At 41.6% G+C, this 16,737-nt stretch overlaps 1 protein-coding gene and 1 long non-coding RNA gene across 3 annotated transcripts in view; one reads left to right on the forward strand and one right to left on the reverse strand.

Moving 5' to 3' along the window:
* The window catches only part of Mtus1 (microtubule associated scaffold protein 1), a 150,879-nt gene that overhangs the window by 71,220 nt on the left and 62,922 nt on the right, over positions 1 to 16,737 (reverse strand). The gene's annotated exons all lie outside the window — the stretch shown is intronic.
* LOC150049224 (uncharacterized) lies at positions 6,596 to 13,760 on the forward strand. Its single transcript, XR_016539036.1, has 3 exons — positions 6,596 to 6,964; positions 11,269 to 11,500; positions 12,554 to 13,760. It is a non-coding gene; the product is annotated as an uncharacterized LOC150049224 (long non-coding RNA).

A 16,737-nucleotide genomic window follows, 5' to 3' on the forward strand; every position in this document is an offset into this window, starting at 1 on the left:
TAGTCCTCTGTTCCCAACCAAATGACTGCAACGTTAGTAGATGCGTCTCTTCTTAATCCTCACTACTCCTGTGAGCTCCACCCTCTATCTACTGACTCACAACCTACAAATTCACAAGATCCCCAAGACAATTAGAAATGTCCAAGTGAATTTCAGAAGCACGAGCATGATCTTCTCACGCAGGAGCGTGGTGGACCACACGTGCCACCTCCTTGCTTCCTTGCTACCTGCTTCCATCAGCCTCTTGGACAAGTCAGGAAGAATGCCCAGTTCAATTCAGTCCCTTAGTGGATAGGATGCAGTGTCACTGTTAGCTGAATTTTCTTTGGTGTCAAGAGTAAATGACACTACAGCGTGTAATAAAGTGAGTTATACCAACAAAAAAAATGTACACTGAATCAAACTTAATCCATTTGTTACACATCCCGATTTGACACTTTGCACTATTAGACAGAAACATCCATCATAACAGTGGCTACCTAGATGACATTGGATATGCCAAGCCTCATTTTATTCACCACCAATTTTACTCACTTTCTGTGGAAGAGAAAAACACCTCCCCCTCCCCCACCCCGCCAGTCCTGGGGCTTGAACTGTCTGGGTACTGTCCCTACACTCATTTTGCTCAAGGCTAGCACTCTACCACTTGAGCCACAGTGCCAGTTCTAGCTTTTTCTGTGATTCACTGGAGGTAAGAGTCTCCCAGACTTTCCTGCCCGGGATGGCTACAAACCTTGATCCTCACATCTCAGCCTCCCTAATAGCTAGGATTACAGGTGTGAGCCACCAAGTGCCCAGCTAAAAGAGCACATCGTTTTGTTTGAGTCACTATGAGAAACCAGGATCCTTGTGCAGAGAGGTACCAATCCAGCTTTCCGAGCCACCGCTACAATGCAGTCAAGGCTCAAGTTCTGAAAACGCCTCACCTATTCAGAAAGGCATGAGTCATGGAACTGTTCAGAAAGTATCATAGGTTTGCAGACCTGTCTCCACCAGCCTCATCATGATTAGAGAATGTGTGCCACAGCCGATTCCAACACACCGCCTGGCCCAGAAGTACACTCACCCCCAAACCTCAAAACATCCTTGTCTGATGGCCACTGGTCCTCACCACTCCTCCCAGATTCACTGTTATTCTTAAGAAGCTCTGAAATTAGTAAATGCCTATTGAAATCCCCAAATAATTTTTTATCAGCTGTGGGACTTAGGGCCTGGGCCCTGTCCCTGAGCTTCTTTATTCAAGGCTAGCTCAACCACTTTGAGCCACAGCTTCACTTCCAGGTTTTTGGTGGTTAATTGGAAATTACAATTTCACCGACTTTTCCTTCTCAGGCTGGCTTCAAACCACACTACTCAGATCTCAGCCTCTTGAGTAGCTAGGATTACAGGCGTGAGCCACTAGCACCTGGCCCAAAATAGTTTTCCTTTTTTTTTTTTTTTTTTTTGCCAGTCCTGGGCTTGAGCTCGGAGCCTGAACACTGTCCTTCGACTTTCTCAAGGCTAGAGCTCTATCACTGGAGCCTCAGCACCACTCAGCACCACTTCTGTTCTATGTATGTGGTACTGAGGAATTGAACCTGGGTCTTCGTACATGCTAGGCAAGTACTCTACCACTAGGCCAAACTCCCGGCCTAGTTTTCCTTTTGTAAAGGCAAATTTTTGTGTCATTCCTCAGTCTCCTAAGTTCAAGAGCTCTTCCTGCCTCAGCCATCCAAGTACTGAAACTACAGGCTACATCACCAAAGTCACATGGCAAACTCTGACCTACCTAGCTATCTGATGGTGAGAATAACCTTCACTCTGTCTTACAATTATTATCCCAGTTTTCAGGAGAGGAAAAAAAAACCTCTACTTAGATGGATCACTTGGGCTGCTTACTTCACTAGTGACAGTGGGTCCTTTGCCTAACACTTGGCATTCCTTCTGCTGTGCCACAAAAAAGCAGCATGTCAGTGAGAGATTGGGGGCAAATTTGAGCTCTTCCCCTTGCCAAGAGAAAGCTCCTACAGTAGAATGGTGAGGATGCCGAGCACACAGCAAAGCCATTTAATTGCTTTCCCAGCAGTCCTAATGTTTAACTGAATAGTGGCGTTGGGCTGGGTTCCAGTTGCTCATGCCTATAATCTAACTACTCATGAGGCTGAAATCTGAGGGTCTGAGTTCAAAGCTAGCCTTGGTAGAAAAGTCTATGAGACTCTTAATTGCAATTAACCAGACAAAAGTCAGAAGTGGAGGTACTGCTCCAGTGGTAGAGTGCCAGCTTTGCGTTAAAAAAGCCAAGCTAAGACCACAAGGACCTGAGTTCACACCTAGCACCCCGAGCATACATGTACACACACACATGCACACATGTGCATGCACACACATATGCACACGTGTGCATGCACACATACACACATTGGTTTGAAGTTAATTATGTAAGTGGATTTCTGTGTATGGACAAACCTAACATACATACTCGGCAAAACAGAAAAAATAAAAATACACGTGGTACTATTGGGCAAAATGAAATCTTGCAGTAACCTGAGCACCAGAATTCTAAAAGTGAAATCACCACAGGACTTCTCTGGCTTATAGTTTTGAAGAAGTGACTACGTTACATCCAGTCACCTAACTCATGTGGCATGCAGACGGTAAAGACATGAAGACGTACTTGTAGAGACCTTAGTCATCTATTTTAAGCTCGTACATGTAGCATATAGTGACACACAGACAACAGATTTGTTTTCGTTCTAGTAAGTGTAACCATCTGCTGCCAGGGGGAAATGTGGATGAACTAATATTGGCACCGGGCTTGGTGCAGCAGCAGTGCAGAAGTGGAGCTTGTGTGTATTCATTAATGGCCAGTACAGGAGAGCTGCCTGGGAAAACACCACTGCCACCACAAAAGGTAGCAAAAAATGCCTTGGAAAACTAAAAATCCAATGGAAAGATGCATTTAGTAAAGCCAGGGACAATGTTAGTATTATGAAACTGTAAAATGATGCTTCTGTTATGTTAGTACTGTTTCTAGTGATGCATAAAACAATTCAGTGCCTACATTTAATACTACCATATTGTACACATAAGAATCCATGTTGGAGGGGGGAAAAAAAGGAAAGAAAAAGAGGGAAGGGAGTAAAAAGAGACCAAGGAAGATAGCAAATGAAGAAAGCCAAATTCTTAGTAGCTACTCAAGAGGCTGATATCCGAGGATCAGTGTGCAGACAGCCAAAGCAGGAAAATCCATGAGACTTTTACCTCCAATTAACCATCAAAAATCCAGAGGTGGAGAGAAAGCTTAAATGATAGAACATCAGGTCTTGAGTTCAAGCCCCAGTACTGGCATCAGAGAAAAAGAGGAGGAGAGGTGGGGGGTGGAGGGAGAGAAAGAGGGATGGGGGAGAGGAAGGGAGGAAGAAAAAGAGGAAGGGGGAAGAGAGGGAGAGAAAGAGGGCAGGAGGGAGGGAGGGGGAAAGAGATAGAGGGAGAAAGATAGGGAGGGGAAGAGGACAAAGAGAAGAGAGAAGGAAAAAAACAAAGTGAAGAAAAATTACAGAAGGAAGAATGGAAGCAGTGATAGCTATAAAGTGAAAAATGGCCAAGTACCAGTGGTTCATGTTTGTAATCCTAGCTACTCCAGAGGCTAAGATCTGAGGATCACAGTTCAAAGGCAGCCTAGCCAGGAAAGTCCATGAGACTCTTATTTCCAAATAACTACCAAAAAAAAAAAGCAAAAAGTGGAGCTGGATCAAGTGGTAGATGCACTAACCTTGAACACAAAAGCTCAAGGACATTGCTTAGGCCTGGAGTTCAAGACCAGCACCCAAAGGAAAAAAAAATGAAAAGTGAATGAATCCGTCAAATTTCACAGCACTGAACCCCAAACTGGATTTCAATTAAGTAGCTTGAGGATTGATAGACCAAACTAAAGTTAACAGAAATAAAATTGCATTTTCACATGACTCCTCTAAAAAGAAAAGTTGTTTTTTTCATTTATCCTGAGTTATATATTGAGAAATTCTAGAAGCCTGTACTGAAGTTTATACGGTGCTGAGGGTGCAGCAGATCGAGGTGAATTGGAAAGGAGAAGAGAAAGGGCAGGGGTGAAAAATTCTCCATATTTTACTAGTGCTTATGTATTGGCATGAAATTTTCTTTGGAGGATGAGCCTATTTTTATAATTAAAACTAAAAAAAGTCAATAGTGCCAAAGAAAATACCTAAGACAAAACAAACCAAGAAAGTGTTTTTAATAGTTTCCAGTAATCTCTTTCCTCAGGTGTATTAGTCAGGGGCAGCTCTTCTTAGCCCCATTTTCAAAAAAAAAAAAAAAAAGTCAGTGCCGTCATTGTTACTTTTACAGGTCTATAATGAAGGCAGTCACTTTTATGATGGGACAATCTTTATGATAACATAATGAAAATGATTCCCAGGGCTGAAAGTGAATGTCAAAGAATGGACTTCTGAATGGGACTCCTTTGTCCCGACCCTCCTATAAATGGTCTGTTCGGCAGGAGACGCATCCCAGGCTTCTGCAGGCTCACAGGGCTTGGCCTACTCCACTCTTTGAGGGAAGGCCTATAAAAAAAGAAGGCAACTCCCAAACTGCTGGGGAAACACCTTCAAAGAAATGAGAGAAATCTCGAGGGCTAATCATCTCCCAGGCAAAGCAATTTCTCATCTCTGAAATATCAACAAGAAAAAAATGTGTTCAACTTTAACACATGTCTCACAAGCCTCAGCATTGAAAACAAAAAAGACTTGCTGTTCTTTATATGGAATAAAACTCTGAGGAAGAGATTCAAATAAACACAAACACATGCACGCACACACACACACAGCTTTTTACCTACATTTAAGACATAGATGATCCTAATTTAAAAAATCTGCACATAAGGTTCACATAAGAGGGTGTGTCACTGAAACACTCCCCTTGGAACAAGGTATCTGCAAGAATCATCACTAAGCTCAAAGGTGTACAGTGTTAGACCTCTGACCAAAAAATCACTATTGAGTGTTGCCAGGAAACATTGGCAACTGTGAACTTCCAGTGAAGACAAAGATGGTGGGCAGGTGGGGAGGGGGAGGAGAAGCACCACAGGCTTCCTAGCGTTGTGTCAGAACTTGATTACATGGCAGTGGGGAACTGAACTGGCCAAGAATTTGAGGTAGAGTTAGAAGGCTGGCTCACCTGCCAGAGTTCAGGGAGTGGGAATGCTAACCCGATGAGGGAAACCAGACTGCTGAGAATATTCCTAAGGCATACAAGTGCAAGAGCCAGGAAGAATGCTAAGTAATTCAAATAAAGACAAGAACATGTTTGTAGCTGTAATTATATCTTGGGCTCTTTAAAGGCAACTATATAAAGTGACCTTCACAGTAATTAATTATAAAAATTATCAAATTAAATCTACTCAATGCAATAAAATAGTATTAGTTAAGGCAGAAATCAATGGCACATGTTCAAAAGAGGCCTTGGGTTCACCTGCAATTAATTCTAAGGGCTAATGCTCTAACAATAATGGCAACCTGTCCAAGTAATCAACCTTAATAGAAGATTATAAGTAACATTCAAATAAGCCTAAGAAACTGCTTACAGTGTACATATTGTACAATGTCAAAACTGTTCTTATAAGGAAAAACATAGAAAAAGGGACCTGGCCAGGAGTGTGGCCTAGTGGTAGAGTTCTTGCCTCACATGCATGAAGCCCTAGGTTGGATACTTTGGTACTGCTTACACAGAAAAGGCCAGAAGTGATGCTGTGACTTAAGTGGTAGAGCACTAGCCTTGAGAAAGCTCCAGGAAAGAGCCAGGCCCTGAGTTCAAGCCCCAGTATTGGGGGGGGGGGGGGGAATCTAGAACTGGCCTATAATCCAAGCTACTTGAAAGCCTGAAATAGGGTCACAGTTTAAGGCTGAAGGCTGGAAGATTGTGGGGTGGAGGGCAAGGAAAAAGAGGGGAATATGTCCAGGCCAGAGTTTAAGCCCCAGGACCAGCAAAATCATTATCAGAATAAATGATAGTTAATGATAGTCACATACCTCAAACTATGATAACAAAATTAGTACTTTTTTTTTTTTTTGCCAGTCCTGGGCTTGAGCTCAGGGCCTGAGCACTGTCCTTGGACTTTCTCAAGGCTAGAGCTCTACCACTTGAGCCTCAGCACCACTTCCGGCTTTTTTCTATGTATGTGGTACGGAGGAATCGAACCCAGGTCTTCATGCATGCTAGGCAAGCACTTTAACCACTAGGCCAAACTCCCGGCCAATTAGTACTTTTTTTAAATGTAAACTTATTGTGCCCAACACCCTTCCTTACTCCCCAACTGTCATTTCTAATTCCCATCTCCATTGCTTCTGCTCACGTATCCACAGCTGTAAAGATACTGGCATCCCAACCTCTCTTGCTGTCCGCATGATCTGGCCTGTACCAATGAGACATATTACAAATAAGAGCGCCACGGGGTAAGCTGCTGAGAAAGAATTTTTCTCCCTGATAAACGTAGAAAGGCATGTCAGGAAGAAAGCCTCCACTCAGGAACACGACCCTTGGCTTCCAATCGCTGAACTGTAGGAATGTGTAAGGGTATGGAACTCTTGGCGACCATATTTTAACTGATTTTTGTCACTGAGAAAAACCCACAAGGCAGCAGGAGTGGAAGGACACGAGAGCAGAAAGATGACATTACTCCATTACTACAAATGGTAGAGCCAGCCTTTTCACCAGACTTCCTACTAGCAACATACAACTGCCTGGTTTAAGCCAGTTGGTGGGGTTTTCTATTATCCTCTGAAAATTGTGCACATAATTGCCCTAATTCTGTTAGCAGTCATCGATGGTGGATCTTGCTTTCTCCAGGAAAGGCCACCAGCTCACTGTACTTGACCTTCATTTCCTGGTTGTTCTTGATCTCCTGTGAGTGCTCCTTACCTCTCTGCTCCCTTAAGAAGTACCCCAGAGGTACCCATGACATCCTTTCTCTGTAAGTACTGTCTTGGTAACCTCATCCACCTGGGTGGCTTTATGTATTACATAGGGTGATTATGTATTACATATTAGCTATATGCTTATTTTTTTTCCTTTGGTTGGTTGTTGAACTTAAACAGTTACTTTATATAGCATATGTTTTACCTATACTTCACATACCAGCTATCCATTACTAAATCCAAAATGTATATTTCTACCACATTTCTCCTATGCATTCTCGGCTTCTGACTCCATTAACTTCTTACATATCTATGATTAATCTCAACTGAATTCCTGTTATCTCCCCTTCAAATACCTATATCTCCCATCAGTCTTCATCTAGAAACATACCCACTGATCATACAGAATGTAAGCCAGCCTTGGCTCCTCTCCTGTCTTTGTCCTGCTGGCTTTACCTTTGTCTAGAATCTGCCTGTAGTCTAAGATGGTCTGAGAAATGGTCTTTGCTGTGATTGCAGCAGTATCTGTCACAGGTGTCAACTTCACATTCTACCTATTCTCAACACAAATAGCAGAGTGATTCTGTCAGTATTGAAGTCAATCAAGTTCAAAGCCAAAGTCCTTGCCAATCTCATCTTCCTCTTTCCAGCTGTTCTACGTCATCCTGGTACTCAACTCTACTACTCAAGCTCTGTTTCCAGGACTTTCCTCTAGCTGTTTGCTCTGCTCCTTCTCTGGCCACTCCTAACTGAACATTTCATACAGTTTTCTCTGCTTCACCAGGATCTTTTCTCTTTAGAATCTATGACTATTTCTTCATATATAGCTGTCTCAGTCACCATGATGAAATCTTTGAGAACCTGTTTAATGTCTCTATTCACTGTGGTGCCCCAGCACTAAAACAACTGACTCTGCCTGTATTCAATAAATATTTGAATGTCAAGCAAATCCCAATTAAAATATGATACCATGTTACACCTTCCTAAACATGAATATCTGGAGAAGGTGCTACAAATTCCAAGATACTGGCAAGAGATCTGGAAAACACACTTAAATACTCATAGCAGAAGCACAGACTTGTATGCTGCTTTTAAAGGGCAACTTGGCAATGTGTATTAAGTCTTAAAAATATCCACACCCTCTGAGTCCATCTATAGGAATGTACCTAGGAACTTATCAGACTTGTTCTTTGTACTTACATTCAGAGCTCTTCTGTGTAGAGCTGTTTAATATGCTGGGGAAATATCCAAAGAAACAAATCACAGCTATGTTTGGATGATCTAATGAAAACTCAATCCCCATTATAAGTGCTCAGAGTAGGACCCTAAGAAACAGTTCACAGAAGCCCTGCCCTTTAGGAATAAATCAATGCTATTATCAAGAATGGGTATGTGACTGAGGGATTGGACCTGTGAAAGTAAATTCTACACCCTCTCCTTTTTTTCCAGCTCTCGTGTTCTTCTGTCTTGTGCCATGGGATAATGCTGGCATCATGCTCTTGTGATTTCCCAACCTAAAGTCGATGAGGCAAATCAATTTCTATTATAAATTTCCCAGTCTGTGGTACTTTTGTTATCACAACAGAAAACAGGCCAAAATCAGATTCAGATGATAAAATACAATATTCACTTAAGAAAAGAATCTGCCAAGTGTGCTGATACCCTCTTGGAATCCCAGCACTCAGGAAGCTGAGGTAGGAACATCATAAGTTTCAAGTCAGCCTGATCTACATGTCCATGTATCTTTATATAGTAAGACGTCATCTCAACAAAAAAAATACACTAAATAGGCACAATACCTTTCAAAACATTCATATAATTAGTTGCTTACTGAGGTTTCTACCAGCACAAATTGTCCCCATTAAACATATGTAAGTAACTGTGCATAACGTTAAAAATGAAAGGTACTAAGGTAGTTTTAAATGCTGATGACCAGAATTTATTCAATGGTATTAGGATTAACTATTGACTTTTTCTTTGCAACCTTTCACATAAAATGTAGCAGGCTATTTCATAAGTGCAACAACAAGGGCAGTGAAAACCATCAAAATCAACTGAGAAAATCCAAGAAACAAGAGAGGTAGAGATAGATTTGACTGGCTTAGAACAAGGCCCTCATGTCCCTTCTTCTAGATGCAAGTTCTACATGTCAACTTCAAGAATACCAATTTGCTGTGTTAAATCTCATCATCTGCCCTCTTCTGTACTTCCTCTTCTGTATTTGTCTGGACTTTGAACTCAATTTTTACATTACACTCTGGATCCTCTCTTTTTCCTACTACTCCAAGCAACTTCTAAAACTAATGCCTTAATCCATGCATCTTCTAAAACCAATGCCTTAATTCATGCCTATCTTATTTTTATTTCTTGGGCTCTTAAACATCAGAAAGCATCAATATAAAACTAAGACTGGCCCATACCTACATAGGGGTGCATTTCTATCAGATTACCTAATAACCTACATTGTAGAGAGAAAACTTCAGTAAATTTTGGTATTTGTAACTTTACCGTGTTCTGAAATTCCAATTTTTGTGTTGTTTTGTTTTAGTATTAAGAACATGAGAATTCATCATCTCCCCCAATTCTGCTAACGCTACAAAGGCAAAAACTATTCACCCCACAACTGCCTAGTACCTGGAATATGACTTACATAAAATTCACTCAAACTATTTGTTAAATCAATTACTTTCCAGAACAGAGTATCATTTTCATGCTACATTTATATATTATAAAGTGCAATTTCCAGATTCCATATTCTTGCATCCACCACAGTAATACTTTACCAGTAGATGGGATGTAAGAAACTGTATTCTATAGTCATCTCTGCTCAGAATCTTAAGAAGCAATAACTTGACAGAAGAAAAAAAAAACCCTACAAATCAAAGTTGTCACAGTGACTTGAATCACACAGAGGCACAATGTCCAGGCCGTGCTGCCTCTGCCAGTATATTCACAAGATGCCTGCTGCTTTGAGACTAAACCTCCTTAGTCACAAGCCTATGTTTAAAATCCAGGATAGAATTAAAAAAAAAAAAAAAAGACTTAGAAGGTGCTTCTGGCACCCTTTCCCCAGCTACTATACAAACAAGATACACAGGACCTTCATAATTCTCAGTGATTCTTTTAACTTCTAACATTCCTGCTGTGAATTCTGGGTAAGAGTAGAGAAAGGGGCTAGAGGATAGCTCAGTGGCAGTGCATATGCTTAGTATGCAGGAGGCCCCAGGTTCCATCTCTGTACCAAAGAAATAGAAAGGTCCTGGTCTGTTTCATGGCTTGCTAGAAGCCAAGACTCAAAGGCCATGCTTCTGTGAGCATAGAGGTCACTCAGACCTCAAAATTGAGCATCATCTTAAGTTCATTTCCTTTCTTTTTAAATGATTTTCATTTCAATGTATAGAGGGCTTACAGATAGAAGGTGCATTACTTTCACACATTGATATCCCTTATATTTTTGTCCCCATTTCCCTCCCCCTTCTCCTCATTTGTCCCCTCCAATTTCAAATAAACAAGTAAACATCTAGATAATACACCAGGTAACAAAGTGGGATACTGCAACAATATGAGATTAAGCAAAGGGCAACCCTTAAGGTTAGAAAAAATGTGCAAAACAATGAACTTTGTGTACACATCTGCTGAGAAGAAAACATGTATCACCAAAATGAGTTTGAAAATATAAATCACCCAGCCTGTTATCTGCTGCTAAAATTCTGAATTTTGTATTTTTACCCTATTTAATCTCCAACTACATGTCATCTCCATACTTCTGACTTCCCTTATTTCCTCCAAAGATATACTTGCCTATGCCCTGGAGGCATTTCAGTCCTTCTACTTACTGCCACTTAGCCCCCCCGCCCAGGGTTGCTTTTACCTTCATTAGCCCTTTCCTCCCCAGTCGTTCTGAACTTCCACACATCTTATCCTTACACTTGCCTGTGACACTTTTGAGATTCTAAAGGAAGATGCTAAGAACAGGGAAGTATCTGTCATTCTCCTGAAAAGTCTTTCCAGGACTCTTCACTGCCACCAACGTTAAGATTTATGCTCTACTCAAAGCTTCTAGGACTCTGAAGTATGCTTCCGCTGGATTCACTGTTTCCCAAATATCCCATATGGACCCTCATCAATGCCTCAGCAGCAACTTTATGTGATGCTCAACTTATACGGGAACCTCCCAATACCAGCCTTATATCTATGCTTTTCTCTACTTTCTCCCAAGGCTGAGTCAGAGTTGTTCCTTTCCTAAAAGTCTCCAACCAAATCAAGCTAATAGACATTTTAATGCCTGTTGCATGACAGGTCAAAGGTGGGAAGCACAGAAAAATGTAAAAATTGCCAAGACCCGTGTTCTCTCCTACAGATCTCACAGTTTGACAGAGGACAGACGTGCAAGAATGCCTTTCCTACAGCATAGCATGTGCCAAGCATCACAGAGATCAGGCCAGCTCTGCCGAGATGTGAATGAACAATGTGCATTGCAGGGATCTGCTCAAACTCCTTCCCACCTGGCCTGCCAACTACTGAGCTACTCAGAAGAGTTTCTGCTTCATCACATGTATTTTCAGCCTCGTAGTCCGCCAAACAGATAGCAGGTATTGCCAACATTTCTTGACCAGATACAATAAGAGTAAGTGATATATTAAGCATACTTCACGAGTCATTTTCAAACTGCCTAGAAAGATGAAGGATTCAGTGATGAATTGAGTTATAACAGTGGCCTCACAGGTGCCAAATCTCCCCCAATCCTTTCTCCCCAGGCTCCGTACCACATGAGGCTCAGGTATCTCAGAACAGTGTGTGCTTGTAGGACTGTAGGATGCCCGGGACCATGAGATGTGTCTGCAAAGTCCTAGAATCTCCATCAAGAATTCCCTCTCGGTCTCTCGATGAGGTCTTACTTGACCAAGCTATTTCAATTCCTTCACTGCTTTTACAACCAGCACTCATCACCAGCTATGTCCTGAACATTTTGGTTGATGACCTTACTTTCTCACTTCCTTTATGAGAGCTCAAGAGCCCCCAAGACAGGCCATTATTTTTCCTTCATGGATTTCATCATCTCCAGCACTTAAGACCCCAGCACCGCCAAAGCACTCCTTGGCTGGCTCTCAGCTTACTTGACCTTTTGTGAATAACGCACCCAGATCCATTAGTGAGGAAGTGAGAACCACCCAAGCTGCTGTATACGTAAGCACAGCTGCTGGTATTCTTATGAAGAGAAATCCTGAGACACTAAAACCTGCGTCTTCATCACATACCAAACAGAAATTCCTCATGGCACTTAAACAACACCTTTCAGCAGAATTAGATGATCATGATACTTCTGACTTAATACATGAAAATCTGAAAAAAATCTTTAAATTTTGCCCATTACTATTCTCATACTCTTACACAGAAAGGTTCAAATGCATAAAGGTAATTTGGTAGGGAAAAGGTTTTAAATTCCTTTTAGCACTAAATAATTGAAGAATAATGAAGTTTGCACAAACCAAGAATCATGTAAAATAGCTGCGTCATTACAAGTTTCAGAAATACTACTGCCTGGACATGATTAATCCACAATAAATTGAGTTAAGATGAAGAGCTTATCCTTTGGAAATGTTATTTCTGTAGGTCTAAAAGAAACTCAAACGTCTCTTTCACAGGATCTTTCTTCAGCTCAGGGCCTTTCCACACCTCTTATTCATCCCTTTGTGGCTTTGTGGTTGTGGCAAGAGAGTGCATGAGCCACCCGCCCCAGAGAGGAAGGAGGACTACCAGGATGAAGGGGATCCATCTGCTTCTGAAATCCTACCTGGCTGGCGAAGCCCACTGGCAGGACACTGAATGAATGGAGAACACAGGCCATTTCCCATCTGAAACAGGAAAGGAACTGGCATTGCCTCTGAAAGAGAGCCAGGGACTAGTTCTCTGAAGAACACCAGAATTAAATAGTTGTGGGACTCATTCCTCACTGACAGACATGTTCACTGTCAAATCAATTATTTATGTAACAAAATCATTACATCATGGTAGATCTTTAGACATAAGGTAACAACGGAGAGCTTACACTCCATAGAATGGTCTGCCTCCCCCTCCCTCTTGTCACCTCCCCATTCATAACATGAGACAAAACATGTAACTTCTCTGGGACAGATCCCACATCTGTAAGATGGCAATAAGCTTCAGAAAATTTCTGTGAAGAGTATATGAATTTAGACACGAAATGAGCGGCTAGAGTATGGCCTAGTAGTAGAGTGCTTGCCTGATGGTAAACTGCTTGCCTACCATTCAGGAAGCCCTGGGTTCAATTCCTCAGTGCCACATACACAGAAAAAGTGGCAAGTGGTGCTATGGCTCAAGTGGTAGAGTGTTAACCTAGAGAAAGCCCAAAGACAGTGGCTGAGTTCAAGCCCCAGGAATGGCCAAAAATTAAGCACAGACAACATGACTAAGGCAGAACTTGGGAGTTGATATATATCTTATAGCATTAGCTATTATCATAGTTGATTAGGAGTTCATTCCCATTGTATCTCATCTTTATTGAGTACATTTGGCTTGTTACTTTCTTATAATCTGCTTTCATATAGATTTCTACATGTGGCAGGTAAAATGGAGACCTTCTAGTGGATTTAAGTATAATTTTCATTTTAAAGCTTAAAAAATGGTGATCTCTACTCTGGGTCTGTTATTCTACTTCATTTTCTGAAAGGATATATTGAAAATCCCATAGCGGCTAAGAATTCCTCTGCTTACCTTTCAGCAGAGTAACTTTGTATGGGAATGGTAGATATCCATTTGATTTCCATTTTCAAATACACAAACACTTCATTGTGCAGTAAACGGCAAACGGCTCTCAGTGTTCTAAAGGCACATTGTTTTCGCTCCTTGAGTTTGCTGTTCTACTTTTTAACTCTGTGGCTATTACATTTCCTATCCCAACCACCTCTCAACTTATTACGAACATCCAAACAAGCTAGTCACTGCTCATTCTTTTTAGCTGCTCATTTTTTTAACATAATACAGCTTAACCAGTTAGTCTCCTGTCCTAGTTCAGACTGCCATAACAAATACCAGAGACTGAATAGTTTAAACAACAGAAATGTATTTTCTCCTAACTCTGGCAGCTGAGAATTCCAAGATCAAGTTGCCAATGGATTTGGTTTGTAGGAGAGCAATCTCCCTAGCCTGATGAGAGCCACTAAATTTTCCTCCATTTATATGTAGAAAAGCACAAGGCAAAACTATTTTGAACTCATTATGGAAAATTCAAAGGCAAAATTTCCAAGCGCATTGACACAATAAAAGCTCAATAATTTCTCTTATTGTGAAGAGTACACAAATCTACTTTTCTTTTGTTGAATATAACTATGTTATACATGGCAAAAAAAAAAAGGACCTGAACTGCTTTTACTTACTTGAAAGAATTATACCCTGAAGTCAGGGGCCAATAGCATCCACCCCGAATCCTAGCTACAGGAGGCTGAGATCTGAGGATCCTGTTAAAAACTAGCCAGAGCAGAAAAGACCATGAGATTCTTAGCTCCAATGACCTACTAGAAAAGCTAGAAGTGGTGCTGTGGCTGAAATGGTAGAGTGTTAGCCTTGAGCAAAAGAAGCTCAGGGACAGCACCTAGGCCCTGAGTCCAAATCTCAAGATACCAGCACACAAAAAAGGAAAAAAGAAAAGAAAAAGACCTGAATTCTGAGCCAATTAATATGCATTTTGTACCACACCAGAATATCAGTAGTGGCCATTACTCATAAAATTTAAGAAATTCCCAAGTTGCACCTGGAAAGATAACAAAAAAATGATATGGTTCCAAAAGCCCACAGCCTTCTACTGGATAGATGTGAAAGCTGATGCCAGAGAAGGGAAATGACTTGTGCAGGATGGCACTAGAACACAGTTAGCGTTTCATCACCCAAAGGTCACAAGTATTTCTGACCTCCAAGTAGGAAAATCTCGTCCTTTGGCCAATAGCAGAAGCCCCATTAAGTAAGGATTGCAGCTTTGACCTCACTTAGACCTTGACTCCCAGCTCTGGCAGCATTCAAGACAAGCATCACTCATTTGTTCTTCCTCCCCACCCCATGTCTTTTAGCTTCTCTTCTACCCTTTTCTCTGAAATCATGAACACCTCAAGACAGTGAGTCTGACCCCTCAGCCTCTGGAGATAGCAATAAGCTACAAATCCCTCTTTCAACACTCATATCTCTTCCTGGATCCCCAAATCACTTTGTTTTTGTGGAATTTTTTGGTGCCCATACTGTAGCTTGAGTTGAGGTCTGGGCACTGTCCCTTAGCTTTTTTATTCAAGACTGGCACTCTAACATTGAGTCACATCCAGCTTCTTGCTGGTTAATTACAAATACACTCTGTGGTGTTTTTCTGCCCAGACTAGCTTCGAACCTCAGTCCTTCAGAACTCAGTTTCCTGAGCAGCTAGGAATAGAGTCATGAGCTACCAAGTGCCTGATCTAAATAAAAAACTTTTTCTTTTTGGTGGGTCATGGAGCTTGAACTTGGCCTAGGAACTGTCCCTGCACTCTTCAGGTCAAGGCTACTGCCCTACCCTACAGCCAAGCCCCATTTCCCATTTTCTAGGGGTTAATTGGAGATAAGAGTCTCAGGTGTCTTTGTGCCTCGGCTGGCTTTGAACCTTGATCCTCAGATCTCAGCCTCCTGAGTAGCTAGGATTACAGGCATGAGCCACCACACCAGGCAACAAACAACGCTTAACCCATTTCTGCATATTAGATTCTCTTACTAGTATCATCACTATAGTGTTAAAAAACAAACTTATCTATTTCAAATTGTAGTGAAATAAGTAGATTCTCTGAGATTAACTTTGATTGTGTAAAAGGTTCTCACGTATACAGGCACGTCTTTTAGAGGTAAATTTTTGTAGACCAGTCCAAAGTAGTCACTAGTTTTGGGTAACATCTAAATCTGTCTGCCATGCTTTAATTCGCTCAAGGACATACCGGCAAAGGGGTGTTTCCTGTCAACTGCACTTCATCAGATGGCATAGACAGCAAGCTTTTCATGTTTGCTTTTTTGGTTGGTTGTGGGGTTTCAACTTGGGGTCTGGGTGCTGTCCCTGAACTCTTGCTCAAGGCTAGTGCTTTATGGCTTGAGTCATAGCTCTGCTTCCAGTTTTCTGGTTGTGCATTGGAGACAAGAGTCTCCCTGACTTTTGTGTCTGTGCTGGGTTTGAATGAACAGCAATCTTTAGACCTCAGCCTCCTGAGTAGCTAGGATTATAGCTGTGAGCCACCAGAGCCCAGCTAGTTTTTCACCTTACGTCCATGAAATAGGGCAGACTTTTCCCATTTCCTGCTGATTCACAGCACACAAAAAAGATCTGTACATCTGCCAACCTTAATAAGACCCTAACAGCTACTCAAATTCCATGCAGCCCAACACAATTTTCAAACTACTTCTAAAATAGAAGCCAATATAAACAAAAATGCCTATTAGTAAATAAAGTTTAACTTGTTACTTTCTACTCAGGAGGCTGAGAGCTGAGGATCGTGGTTCAAAGCCATCCCAGGCAGGAAAGTCGGTAAGACTCATCTCCAATTAAACATCAGAAAACCAAAATTGGAGCTGGGGCTCAGAGTAGTAGATAGAGTGCTAGCCTTGAATGACAAAGCTCCAGGGACAGCAACCCAGCCCCTGAGCTCTAGCCCAAATACTGACAAAAGAAAGTTATGACTGAATTCTTAAAAATTGGTATTTGGGGCTGGGAGCTTGGCCTAGTGGTAGAGTGCTTGTCTAGCATCCACAAAGACCTGGGTTCCATTCCACGGTACCACATACAGAGAAAAAGGCAGAAGTGGCATTG

Source organism: Megascapheus bottae, chromosome 20 (genome assembly GCF_031878675.1).
Source record: "Megascapheus bottae isolate mThoBot1 chromosome 20, mThoBot2.hap1, whole genome shotgun sequence".
In the NCBI taxonomy this organism is placed as follows: domain Eukaryota; kingdom Metazoa; phylum Chordata; class Mammalia; order Rodentia; family Geomyidae; genus Megascapheus; species Megascapheus bottae.